A 14827-nucleotide genomic window follows, 5' to 3' on the forward strand; every position below is an offset into this window, starting at 1 on the left:
GTGATTTAAAATGGAATGATCATATAAAGTTGATCGTCGGTAAAGCAGATGCCAGATTGAGATCATTGGAAGAATCCTAAGGAAATGCAACCCGAAAACAAAGGAAGTAGGTTACAGTACGCTTGTTCGCCCACTGCTTGAATACTGCTCAACAGTGTGGGATCCGTACCAGATAGGGTTGATAGAAGAGATAAAGAAGATCCAACGGAGAGCAGCGCGCTTCGTTACAGGATCACTTAGTAATCGCGAAAGCGTTACGGAGATGATAAATAAACTCCAGTGGAAGACTCTGCAGGAGAGACGCTCAGTAGCTCGGTACGGGCTTTTGTTAAAGTTTCGAGAACATACCTTCACCGAAGAGTCAAGCAGTATATTGCTCCCTCCTACGTATATATCGCGAAGCGACCATGAGGATAAAATCAGAGAGATTAGAACCCACACAGAGGCATACCGACAATCCTTCTATCCACGAACAATACGAGACTGGAATAGAAGGGAGAACCGATAGAGGTACTCAGGGTACCCTCCGCCACACACCGTAGGTGGCTTGCGGAGTATGGATGTCGATGCAGATGTAGATGCAGATGTAGATGGATGGAAAAGACACCACCAATGTACTGTAATAATAAGCATCAGAGTTGATAGCGCCAAACATTTTACCAATTGTACAGTAATTTCAACACCAGCCTATGATGTGACAGCATGTTTCCCAAATTTCAGTATCATAGCTAAACCGTCCCATCTCTACTTTGCGAGCATCATTGCGAATGCAGATAGGTGGCTGTACAGTACGTCCATTCTGTGTTAATTCTGAAACACATAAATCATCAAAGTATACCAGACAGCGCTCTAAATATTTCTAACACTTTGAGCACAGTGCTTAATTTACGATCTATCTCTCTGCGTATGAGAGTCACAGAGCATTCTCGCTGTGTTAAGGTAAATTTTGAGAGTGAAAGACCCCCATCACACTGTGATTGACCAACCCACCATTACCGAATTTATCTGCAACCGATCAGAAGAAGAACGCTACACTCCACGTCTGGTGAATGAATGGAGGTTTCCGAGTCCTCACCCATCCAAGTCATCGAGATTTCTCGAGATGTGCCCATGTCGAGGAGCTTAGCATTTCTTATCGATTCTTAACAGATTTCAAAGTGTTGCTGTGTAATAGCAGACGTTCAATAAGAACAAGAAACGAATGATTTTTATGCTCGATGGAGCTCGATCATTGTTCTAGAGTCTAGGATCGGTACCTGGAAGGTATTGGTAAGAGAGAACATAAACTCACGCACTCCTAAGGCTACATAATGGTTCAAATGGCCCTGAGCACTATGGGACAACTTCTGAGGTCATCAGTTCCCTAGAACGCAGAAGTGCTTAATCCTAACTAACCTAAGGACATCATACACATCCATACCCGGGGCAGGATTCCAACCTGTGACCGTAGCGGTTGCGCGGTTCCAGACTGTAACGCCTAGAACCTCTCGGATAAGGCTACACTTAAAACGGTCTATAATGTTAGATCGCCTGCGTTGCCAACCTATCAGTCGTATGGAATTTTCAATTATCGAACCGTAAAACGAAAAAAACTACATCCGTAAAACATTTACTCTGCGTGATACGAGCACAATATAGCTTACCAGAGACGTATAGTGTTCACTGTTCACATTCGATCGTGGTTCAGAAATTATACGATGCTTGCATCAGGCGTATATAAAATGATCGTTAGTAGCAGACGATACCGCCTACAAGGAAACAGATAAACACATAGTAGCAGTGTCCGACATGTGAAGATTAGAAGCCATTCCGTCACTAACTCTGTAAACAGCACATCTGTCAGGTAAATGTGTACACAGGGATTGCAGAGCCTCACAAGCACCTATTGCTAACATAGTTATGACGCTGAAGTCTCCATTTTACACCCAAACTGCGACAGGGGGGATGGAGTACATCACATAAATCAAAGGTCATTTAGAGGAATGAGTCAAGTTTCTTCTCAATCGATCACCCCATCCTCTCTCTGTTATCTTTTATTGCAGATGCAAGTAAGTTTAAGAGGTGAATGGTTCAAATGGCTATGAGCACTGTGGGACTTAACATCTGAGGTCATCAGTCCCCCAGAACTTAGAACTACTTAAACCTAACTAACCGAAGGACATCACACACATCCATGCCTGAGGCAGGATACGAATCTGCGACCATAGCGGTCGCACCTAGAATCGCTCGGCCACAACAGCCAGCCTAGAGGTGAATGGTTCTCTGTCTTTCTGAAAAGCATCAAATACAGTAGTCAACTCGCGTGTATCACTGGTACCTTACTAGGCGTACAGTATAATGCTGCCTCGACAGAGGGGACTGTATCCTGGGAGAAGCCTGCGAGGCATGCATATACACAGACATACAGAAAACAGTGCAAACTCTTTCCGAATGTGGAGGCGATTTGATACAGTCGAGTACAGTTCTATATTACAACTCCCTGTCAGTGCATTTGGGCTAGGCGTTGGCAGCTGTGCTACGTTTACAAGCAATTTTAGAACACAGAACGAGAGATTATGTCATGATCACATGGATACATCTCGCATAAAGTCGGCTGAATTGCGAAAAATGACGAGGGAATAGATGTAAATAGCCCGAATATACACAAAAATGTTGGAGAATTGAGGAATTACTTGCGTATCTTCTGGTTTGCGCAGAGCAATTTTTACAGGGGAACAAGTATGTGGCAACCTGAGGAATCTGTGAAAATGTCGACATCGAAACGAAGGGAATCAGCGAGGCAGTCAATTTTTTCCGTCGAGGCGACATTATACTGTATGCCTATTGAGGTACCAGTGATACATGCAAGTTGACTACTGTATTTGATGCTTTTCAGGAAGACAGACAACCATTTAACTCTAAACTTACTTGCATCTGCGTTAAAGGATAACAGAGAGTGGACTGGGCGATCGACTGAGATGAAACTGTAACGGGGTAGAATTTAATGATTCACTGATGCATTCTAGAGAAGGAGAAGTCTGCAGGTCAATTTTTCCACTGTTCTGTCTGGATGCATCAGTCGCGTGATATAGCCTGCGTTCTAATCATATACACCCACGTGTTCTGCATGTGGTTTAAGCCGGCCATGGTGGCCTAGCGGTTCTAGGGGCTTCAGTCAAGAACCGCGCTGCTGCTATGATCGCAGGTCCGAATCCTGCCGTGGACATGGATGTGTGTTATGGCGTTAGGTTATTTACTTTTAAGCAGTTCTAAGCCTAGAGGACTGATGACGTCAGATATTAAATCCGATAGTGCTTCGAGCCATTTGAACCTTCTTAAGTGGTTTAAAACACTATCTACTTGCGAACGTTAATGGTAAATCTGTCGGCCATCTCATGTGTGATGAAACTTAACTCATTCCTGTAAACGAGCTTCGATTTATGCGATGTACTCCTTCCTCTCGGTCGCATCTTGGGTGTAAAATCAAGACTTCAACATACTATAGAAATATCTAGCTCGGGTGGCGTGAGAGTGACGCAAATAACTCTCATAGACCACGTTCCTTATCCTAATCACTTTCAAAATTCAGGGATTTTATTAGGAGGTTGTACCATAGGCGACGTGTAATCGAGTGCTGGTCTGATACTATAAACTCCTGTGATCGCCGTCACGGTGTTTGTCTGGACAAAAGACCACCTCATTCAGAGGTAATGTCGTACCTAGATTTATAAAGCCTGTATACTTGCGTGCACCTGTAGAACCATGATTGCTTGTGACAGTAACATATAGTAGTTGTGGGAAAGAGTTTTTTTTTAACATATTTCCATTAAACCTCTCTTTCTAGGACACACTGGTGCCACTCGCAAGAAAAACTCATGAGAAATGTCCACTCATGGTTTGATTTTCCCTCAGTATTATATTGTATCGTAGGTAATCAGTTCTTGGCGAAGTATTATACTTAGCAAGAGGGAGTGAGTGATATGTTCACATTTGAACATCAGGCGTATATACTATGTGTTTGCGTTCCAACATGTGTAAAGGAAATGACTATGTCCAGTCGTAAGGAAGGTATGGATTTGACGTTGAGTACTGTGATAGCAGGGGAGGAGTAAGTCAAGTCATAAGAATGGTAGTGATATTTCTATTTCCAGAGCCCCAGCCGTCAACAGATTGTATTTCTGTTGCTTCACTCATTGTAGAATGTCGTTCAGGTGAGACGACGATCGAAACATTTAGTTGTAATATATATGTGCCCGATTTCTTAAGATAAACATTCTACCTGTACGTGCTCGGGCTGCAGCTCCGGTGACCTGTGCTGGGATGATTCACGTTTCCCGTTAATGGTAGGACTGTCAGACAGGAGATGCCTGTTGGAGAGTAGGAATGTATATGAATTGTGTTGTCCTCTAGATGACAAAATAGTGAACTAATACTTAGTATGTGTTGGATAGCTTTCGTGATCGCGTGGAAATTTGAGAAGATTCAATATGGAGGTGCATTTTCACAGGATCGTTATTCTCGCCCATGTAATTTGTTCGGCTGACTGCTTTTGGACATTTCGCGCCTTTAGTTAGTTGAGAAAAGATCGATTGCGGTGTATGCATCTAGCATGTGGAAGACACGCTTGCCGGTTCTCTAGACATGAGACACACTTTAATTGACCTTGTAAATTATAGGGATGATATAGAATCTACTGCATCACCGACATTGGTATTCGAGAGTGGAAATATCAGTTTCCTCTATTTGATTCGAGTTGCCGAGCAAAGGTCTTCTCAGACGGGATAATTTTCTAGTTATTCACTGGTCTAGAGCACACTCCACATAGCTAAAGTTTCGGGTTTGTAGACAAATAATTCCCTGTCTGCATCATAGGAATTATGCAGAGTGAGCGATCTATAGGATACTGCTGTGTGCAAACCATGCGAAAACATATTTCTTCTTGTAATCCCAGAGTCTGGAGAAGAGTATAGAAAAAAACAGGCAGGTTCGGACCAGAAGCAGCAATGCTTTTGTGTCTAGGGGGAAACGGGCCAGTCTTTGCAGAACAGTTCTGACAGTTACTTCAATCCGCTGACGTCTTTCTGATGTAAAAGGGATGATTTTGTATGGAGGAGGATATGAATTGTATGTTTACTACATTGACATAGCATGCGGTGATATAATGCTGGGTTTTTGATCGGTTTCACGCTCTAATATTTAGGCTCCCCTCCTCAGTAGGAGAGCAGTTAATTGAGTAAGAGTCTTTCCATATTTGACGATACGTGTGGCAGTTTGCGCGGTTTAGTTGCTGGGGCAATATGGCGGTATTAGTATAGGCATACCATATTTTTTTCGAGTGCTGAACTGATATAAAAGATAACTGCACAGTTTGTGTAAAATATGTCTATATTGCATTGTAAAGTTACTGTAGTTTATGTTGTGACATGACAAGAAAAGATGTGTGTGCTATCGTAAGGGACATATATATTCAGCACATCAATAACTGCGAGGGTATGAGAGAGATTTTTTACATGGAAAATTATGTGTGCTATAGATACTGAGAGTCGTTCCACAAAAACAGCCGTCACGAGGAGACATTACCTGTGCCATGTGGCTTCAGTATAACATGGAGAACGTTGCTAGATGCGCTTGCGATGCTAGGTAGCTATGCATAGAGATGCATCCGCCACACTTCACCCATGATCCGTTAGAATCGCTAGGGATAAAGGAGCTTCTGCTATTCTGGAACGGATTTCTGCAGCGTCTTCGCCGGACCGCACGTAGAGGGAGGGTAGCAGCGAATCCATTCGTGTGCAGCCCAGCTTGGAGCGTCTGCACTCTATAGCACCAGTCATAATATTTAATTATAGTTACAATTGTAGTTACAAGAGCTCAGATGGAAACACAGTTATAAGCAAAGAAGGGAAAGCAGAAGGTGGAAGGAGTATATAGAGGGTCTATACAAAGGCCATGTACTTGAGGACAATATTATGGAAATGGAAGAGGAGGTAGATGAAGATGAAATGGGAGATACAATACTGCGTGAACAGTTTGACAGAGCTCTGAAAGACCTGAGTTGAAACAAAGCCCTGGGAGTAGAAAACATTCCATTAGAACTACTGACAGCCTTGGGTGAACCAGTCCTGACAAAACTCTACCATCTGGTGAGCAAGATGTATGAAACAGGCGAAATACCCTCAGACTTCAAGAAGAATATAATGATTCAAATCACAAAGACAGCAGGTGTTGACACATGTGAAAATTATCGAACAATCAGTTTAATAACTCACAGCTGCAAAATACTAACGTGAATTCTTTACAGACGAATGAAAAAACTAGCAGAAGCCAAACTTGGGGAAGATCAGTTTGGATTCCGTAGAAATATTGGAACACGTGAGGAAATACTGACCCTACGACTTATCTTAGAAGCTAGATTAAGGAAAGGCAAACCTACGTTTCTAGCATTTGTAGACTTAGAGAAAGCTTTTGACAATGTTGACTGAAATACTCTCTTTCAAATTCTAAAGGTAGTAGGGGTAAAATATAGGGAGTGAAAGGCTATGTACAATTTGTACAGAAACCAGATGGCAGTTATAAGAGTCGAGGGACATGAAAGGGAAGCAGTGGTTGGGAAGGGAGTGAGTCAGGGTTGTAGCCTATCCCCAAAGTTATTCAATCTGTATACTGAGCAAGCAGTAAAGGAAAAAAGGAAAAATTCGAAGTAGGTATTAAAATCCATGGAGAAGAAATAAAAACCTTAAGGTTCGCCGATGACATTGTAATCCTGTCAGAGACATCAAAGGACTTGGAAGAGCAGTTGAACGGAATGGATAGTGTCTTGAAAGGAGGATATAAGATGAACATCAACCAAATCAAAACGAGGATAATGGAATGTAGTCGAGTTAAGTCCGGTGATGCTGAGGGAATTAGATTAGGAAATGAGACACTTAAAGTAGTAAAGGAGTTTTGCTATTTGGGGAGCAAAATAACTGATGATGGTCGAAGTAGAGAGGATATAAAATGTAGACTGGCAATGGGGAGGAATGCGTTTCTGAAGAAGAGAAATTTGTTAACATCGAGTATAGATTTAAGTGTCAGCAAGTCGTTTCTGAAAGTATTTGTATGGAGTGTAACCATGTATGGAAGTGAAACATGGACGATAAATAGTTTTGACAAGAAGAAAGTAGAAGCTTTCGAAATGTGGTGCTACAGAAGAATGCTGAAGATTAGATGGGCAGAACACATAACTAATGAGGACGTATTGAATAGAATTGGGGAGAAGAGGAGTTTGTGGCACAACTTGACAAGAAGAAGGGACCGGTTGGTAGGACATGTTCTGAGGCATCAAGGGATCACAAATTTAGCATTGGAGGGCAGTGTGTAGGGTAAAAATCGTCGAGGGAGACTAAGAGATGAATACACTAAGCATATTCAGTAAGGGAGGTGAAGAACCTTGCACATGATTGAGTAGCATGGAGAGCTGCATCAAACCAGTCTCAGGGCTGAAGACCACAACAACAACAACCACAACAACAACAGTTGCACTGGTAAATATGTTAATATCTTCCAATATTTTTATGAGTCTCGTTCGTTTTTGATGATCTATAGACAACTTTGCAGGTTTAACTGTCAATGCAATTTAGCGATCTGTGCAAAACAATTTTACCACTGAAAGTTTCGACTGCAGAGATAAAGGAAAGGTAGGTGCTTCGATAATGGCGGCATCAGTAATTCGGTGGGTAAATTGGATAAGAGCCAATCATAATGCTTGACTCATTCACAAGACATCCTTTGTGCTGGGATATAGGAGTCTGCATAGTGGTCTGAACGTTTGTGTGTGTTGAAACCAGGAAAGATAATACGTGATGGACGGGATATCAGGTTAGGACCGCTGGGAAGAGTACATTCGATGCTATTCTGCGCTATTTTTGTAAATAGGTTCTCTTAGGGCAAGAATTTCCGTTCATACAAGCTGAGACATCGCAAAATCTCCTACAAAATCGCACGTTAAGTATTTGTGGGACACTAGGCACTTTACTACAGTTCAACTTGTTCAATATTTTATATAGCCATGTGGCTTCAGTATAACATGGAGAACGTTGCTAGACGCGCTTGCGATGGTAAGTAGCTATGCATAGAGATGCATCAGCCACACTTCACCCATGATCCGTTAGAATCGCGAGGGATATTTCGAGAGGCATTTCTCAGGTACCAAGTATGAAAGGGATGTCACTGCAGGACTCAAGCGGGCACCTGTGTGTGGTTTGACAGCTGATGGCTTGTTCACTTTGCAAGGCTGTCGGTATCCTCCTGTGTAGTCTAGTGGACAGGTGGCGGTGGGCGGTGTCTGTGTACATTGTTTGGGTGTCTGTTGCATTATTTTGCGAGGTATGCGTTATTTAGGAGGAGTTAGCATGTCTGTACAGAAACTGTTTCGGTAATTTAGGGGCTGCTTGCATTTTCTAGGAGTAATTTATAGGTCTGTGGGCTGTGTGGCGTGACCTCCAACATGTCAGAACGTGTGTTCTGTATCAGTGTGATAAATACACTCCATCCCTAAATAAATTGTTCCAAAATAAATAGAGTACACTTTCCTTAGTCCCTCCAGCAGCCCAGCGCAGGCTATCATTTTCGCGCCATTTCCCCCATCCAGAGCACCATCTTGGATTACATCACATGAGGGATGACAGTACACTCTGGTGGCAGTGCTGTGTACTAGGTCAGTTTGACTCTCGACCTCATCGTGGAGACATTGCTTGCAAAATAAAGACTCATGTCTAGCACAGGCACAGTCCTTTTCCTGCTATCTCCCCCCCCCCCCTAGACCGACATATTGCCATAAACCATTATTGTGGACCAGGGAACTAATTTTGTATCTGAACTGATGAAACAGCTACATCGCTTATTGAAAGCGAAGAACTTACATACCATTTCGTTCCATTCTCAAGTGTATGCAAAGCCAGAATATGGTCCATTTACTTTATCCAAAATTCTAAGGAATTACATACATGCCGGCTGGAGTGACCGTGCGGTTCTAGGCGCTACAGTCTGGAGCCCCGTGACCGCTACGGTCGCAGGTTCGAATCCTGCCTCGGACATGGATGTGTGTGATGTCCTTAGGTTAGTTAGGTTTAAGTAGTTCTAAGTTCTAGGGGACTGATGAGCACAGCTGTTAAGTCCCATATTGCTCAGAGCCATTTTTTGAAGAATTACATACATGAAAAACATTCAGATTGGAGTCCATAATTAAGTTTTGTCGTCAGAGCATATAATACAAAATTTCATGTCTGAACTGGCCTCTCACTGTACGATTTAATATATGGGTGACCAATACAATCACTTTTTCATGTAGTTCAACCTTAGATGGGTTCATAGGGTGAAAAATTAAGAGAAATTTGGCAAAGCTTACAGCGTGCCAAAACAAACGCTTTAGAGGAGCAAGACCATATTGGGAAATGTACGAGTAAATACACTTATGGTCTTTTCTAGCTATGTAGGTTACTCTTAGTTTTCTTCACTTGTCAAGTTCTGTGGTTGTTTACTAGTGTAAAGGAGGAAGAGGATTGCTGGCGCTTCCTTTTCTCTCATGAACTAGAACTCTTGTATCAGAAAATGAAAACTCAATTGCAACAGTTAACAAAATAGTACCACAAATGCTGATACAGAAGAAAATTAGGTTGGCTATATGCAACAGGAGAACTGCTTAACATTGTGTTTGGAACAGTGAATGATGAAGATATCAAAAATTTAATCCATATAATTCGAAAATAGATACAAATAAAAACTAACGAAGAATTAGTTTTTAGGTGGACAGATGCTCATTGTATTATATCTGTAGCAGATTTAAAAGATTGTATTAAAAGTAATGTTATTATTTGTCCAAGAAGGATGATAGAAACGAATAACTATTCATGTAAAAATGCAGTTTTTTTTAGGGGAAGTGCGAGTTCTGCAAGGTTCGCAGGAGAGCTTCTGTAAAGTTTGGAACGTAGGAGACGGATACTGGCAGAATTAAAGCTGTGAGTACCGGGCGTGAGTCGTGCTTCGGTAGCTCAGATGGTAGAGCACTTGCCCGCGAAAGGCAAAGGTCCCGAGTCCGAGTCTCGGTCGGGCACACAGTTTTAACCTGCCAGGAAGTTTCATATCAGCGCACACTCCGCTGTAGAGTGAAAGTCTCATTCTGGAAACATCCCCCAGGCTGTGGCTAAGCCATGTCTCCGCAATATTCTTTCTTTCAGGAGTGCTAGTTCTGCAAGGTTCGCAGGAGAGCTTCTGTAAAGTTTGGAACGTAGGAGACGGATACTGGCAGAAGTAAAGCTGTGAGTACCGGGCGTGAGTCGAGCTTCGGTAGCTCAGATGGACAGTCTGCCGCCTGCAGTGCTGCGAGGCGGTCACGCGCCAGAGCGCTGCGGGCGAGGCGCGCACGGTGTGTTTGTGTTTACTTCGGCCGCTGTAAGTGCCGTTTTCCCTTCTAGACCACCATGGCGCACAACTATCGGAAGAAGACATTACGTTTCAACTTTTGTTCCGACTTCGCTCGACCCAAGGCCCTGGAGGTAGAACGATTTATTCGCGATGAAGTTAAGATACCACCAACGGATCTAATTGGTATCCACTTGTCGATAGTTAGCAGTACCGTCTACGTCAAAATGATCAACGATGCGGCGTGCGACAAGGTGCTTCAAGAGGCAAAACGTGGACTGCGCTTCTGCCATTCCGACGGCAACGTCGGACCCGTTACCGTCGATCACGCAGGTCTCGGCACACGGACGATAAGGATATTCGAACTGCCGTTCGAACTACCTGCAGACGTCGTCATCGTGGCGCTCCGTCGCTATGGCAACGTTCTGGAACATGTTTCCGAACGATGGGTACAATTTCAGACCTATCCCGTTTTAAACGGTGTTAGACAGGTCCGTATCGAGTTGCAGAAACACGTGCCTTCTTATCTACGTATCGGAAGCTGCCGTGCCATTATAATGTACGACGGCCAACCTCGAACCTGTTCCGGTTGCGGGAAAGAAGGTCACCTACGGTCTGAATGCATTCAACGACGTGTCGCGCAGCTCCCGTTGTCGGAAGCGTCCGTCACACCCACTATGACCGCCCTACCGGTCACTTACGCAGCGGCTCTTGCCACGTCTACAGTTTCGTCCAGTCCGTCGCCCGTTCCTTCCGATCGGCACGTCCCACCGTCCCAGTCACCTAAGGACGGTGCGGACGTCCCACCTGACAACCTTGCCGCCGAACAGGCTCCCGCACCGGACGCTGAGGAGAACAGTACTTCTTCACAACACCTGTTTGACAATTTCATTGTACCCACCGACGCATTCGAACCAGGTCGACGCTCTTCCTTGCCGTCGTCCGACACTGAGGAACACGTGCACAAACAACGCTCGCCGCGTAGGCGCAAACGCCGTCGCCGTTCACCTACGGGCTCTTAAAGCGTCGCCACCCGCGACGACGAAGACGACACCCAACTAACCGACATTTCCATGCAGAGGTCGGCGGACAACTTTCACGATGATCAAGACATTTCGCAGGACGGGACCTCTATGGAGGTCGCCACGCACAATGTAACGATCGGTGCGCCGGTTGAGACGCCTGTCTCCCCGCCGACAACTCCAGATCTCTCTCACCACGACGCAATTCCCATGGACATTGGACGGACCCATGGCATAGGAGCATGGTCCGACGAGATTGAGGAAGATACGCCCCCTCCTCCGGATGAGTTGCCTCCGCCGGACAAGGCTGCCTGTTAACATCAAAAGCGAGGCCCTGCACCTGATGGGACGGGACTTCCTGTCGGTGCCCTCCTCTTACTTGCCTTGGTGATGGTAGATGCGCGTCCACCACCACTGACACAAACGTATCGGTTTGCCACGCTGAACATCAACATGATCGGCACTGTACCCAAGCTGCAACTCCTATGTGACATGCTTCGGGCCTCTGACGTCGACGTCGCCCTTCTTCAGGAAGTACGCGTTGCCACACTACCACCAGTCTACGGCTACGACTCCTACACGTCCACATGTGATCAATCAGGGCGTGGAGTGGCTTTCTACATACGCGAAGGAATCCCACTCAAGGACACGACAATCCTTCCCTGTGGAAGAGGCATGGCTGTTACCATCTTCGACACGCGCGTCATCAATATCTACGCTCCGTCTGGCTCCACGAACCGTCGGCAGCGGTCCACTTTCTTCGGACATGACGTGGCGCCCCTGTTTTCTGGAAGCTATGATCGCCTTATCATGGGAGGCGATTTCAACTGTGTCCTCCATCCGCAGGACCAAATGCCTGGTTATTCGCCATGCCCGGCGCTTCTCACCTTAATCGAAGATTTTCACCTAGTGGACGTTTGGGAGAAAATTCATGGCAATACCCCCGGTTTCACCCATTATACAGCACATTCTGCGAGCAGACTGGACCGGTTATATGTCTCTGCCCACCTTGGCAATGACGTCGCCCAAGCTGAACGGTGGCCCCTTGCATTCTCGGACCACTGCGCCGTCATTTGCTCCCTGGCTCTGCCACCTCAGTCAGTGTGGCGCAGCAGAGGTTACTGGAAGCTTAATACCTCCCTCCTTAATGATCCACACTGCCGACAATGTATTGCCACTACATGGGCGTCTTGCGAAAGACGCCTTCCGCAGTACACATCCACGTTCCATTGGTGGCTCAAATGTGCCAAACCTGCGATCACAAAGGCCTTCATACAATGTGGCAAGGAAGCAGCAGCATGGCATCGAAACACCACAAATTTTTACTACGCCGTCCTCCGTGAGCTCGATGCACTCCCTCCATCACCTGACACCCATAGGGAACGACAACGTACCAAAGCTCGTCTCCTCTCTCTTCAACGTGCACGACTGCATGGTGTCGTGGTGCGTTCCCGACGACAAGACCTCCTCCACGACGAAACCCCATCCACAATCCATGCAGCATCCGACCACAGTCGTCGACGTCGACTCTTCGTCTCCCACATCACGACCTCCGATGGTGTTCACCACACAACACAGGCGGCGGTGGTGTCTGCCTTTGCTGAACATTATCGCCAATTTTATGATGATGAACAGATGGCGACGCCCATTCCTGATGATCTCCGTCCTTCCACTGACCGGACACTCACCGTAGCGGAGTCAACGTCCATGATGTCTGCAATCACAGCAGAAGAGGTAGTAGATACGATCAACAGAGGGGCCAAGAACAAATCACCAGGACCAGATGGTGTCCCAGTGGAGTTTTACCGGGCGTTCACCACGTTGATGCTTCCTCGCTGGACGGAAATGATTCAGGAACTCTTTACTCCATCCTTCCCAATTCCATCTGAATTCGTCACTGGCATTCTTCTACCTGTGCCTAAACCGAAGGGAGGGTCTCATGTCTCTGCATATCGCCCCCTTACACTCCTGAATGCAGACTATAAAATCTATGCACGCCTCTTAGCAGCGCGCATGCGCACCGTCTTACCTACGGTCCTTTCACCTGAGCAGACTGCACGTGGTTGTGGGGCCACCTTACAAACAGCCCTAGGAGAATGCCGTGACCTCATTGCACTGGCGTCGGTTTGTCGCCTTCGTGCAGCGCTGGTATCGGTCGATTTCACGAGTGCCTTTGATCGCGTTCGACACCCATTCCTCCTCATGGTGGCGACACGTATGGGGTTCCCATTACTTTTTGTCGATGCCATTCGCCGGTTACTACTTCCCGCCGTCTCGATGGTACAAGTCAATGGGAGGCTTGTAGGACCGATTCCTATACGCCGCTCTGTACGTCAAGGATGCCCTATGTATACTTTACTATATGCCATTGCACTTGAGCCCCTCATCACTGGACTTACCTCTAGACTGCAGGGCCTCACTTTGCGTGACTACACTTTTCACTGTAGGGCTTATGCGGACGATCTTCTCTTTCTCACCTGCTCCTCCACGGAACTCCATGACGCCATCCAATGGATCCACCAGTATGGACATCATTCTGGTAGCATTCTTAATGTCCGTAAATCGACTATGATGCACATTGGGCGCGGCCTCCCGGCTATGGTGCCGAACCCACTCCCAGTCAGTACCACCCTTCGTTACTTGGGTATCGAATTTACGAGCTCCACACACCGCACAGTGGCCCTGGCATACTGGCGGCTTTTGCAGTCGATTCGGCACCATGTCCGCGGTCAAGTGCACCGTAACTTAAACCTACTCCAACGTGTGTCCTATGTCAACATGTATGTAGCCCCTAAACTGGTACACGTCGCCCAGATCCTCCCAATCCCGTTACTCCTTGGCCGCCGCATCCAATCAGCCTTTGGATATTTCGTGTCAGCAGGGGCACTTTTCAAAGTCCGCTACAGCACTTTAACATTGCCTCCTGCAAAAGGTGGCCTCGGACTCGTCAACGTGCGGGCACGATCTTCTGCACTCTTTGTCCACACTCTGTTGCGGCACTGGCAGGGGACGGTTCCGTCCTTAACACGTAGTCTCTTAGATATCCTCCTACCAGCTTCTCTCGATCCACCGATCAATGTGGCACCTATTTCTCCATTATTGTACCACGTCGCCAATTGTTTCATAGAACTCAGCTACGTTCGGTCCGATCTTCCAGTCGCCTGTCCTCCCCATACAAAAGATTATTATCGTTTGTTTATGCTGTCCAACCCTTGCGACCCCATGGTGCTACGGCATCCTGACATTAACTGGCGCACGGTTTGGGGGTGTGTGCATGCACCCTTTTTACCGTCGTCTGTGTCTGCACTCTGGTATGTTTTAGTTTATGGAAAATTCCCGACTAACAGTCGACTTTAGCGCATAGGACTGGCTACCTCACCACTCTGCCTGACTGTCAGCTCGAAGACACCGACGAGCACCGTCAT

This window comes from Schistocerca gregaria, chromosome 8 (genome assembly GCF_023897955.1).
Source record: "Schistocerca gregaria isolate iqSchGreg1 chromosome 8, iqSchGreg1.2, whole genome shotgun sequence".
NCBI lineage: Eukaryota > Metazoa > Arthropoda > Insecta > Orthoptera > Acrididae > Schistocerca > Schistocerca gregaria.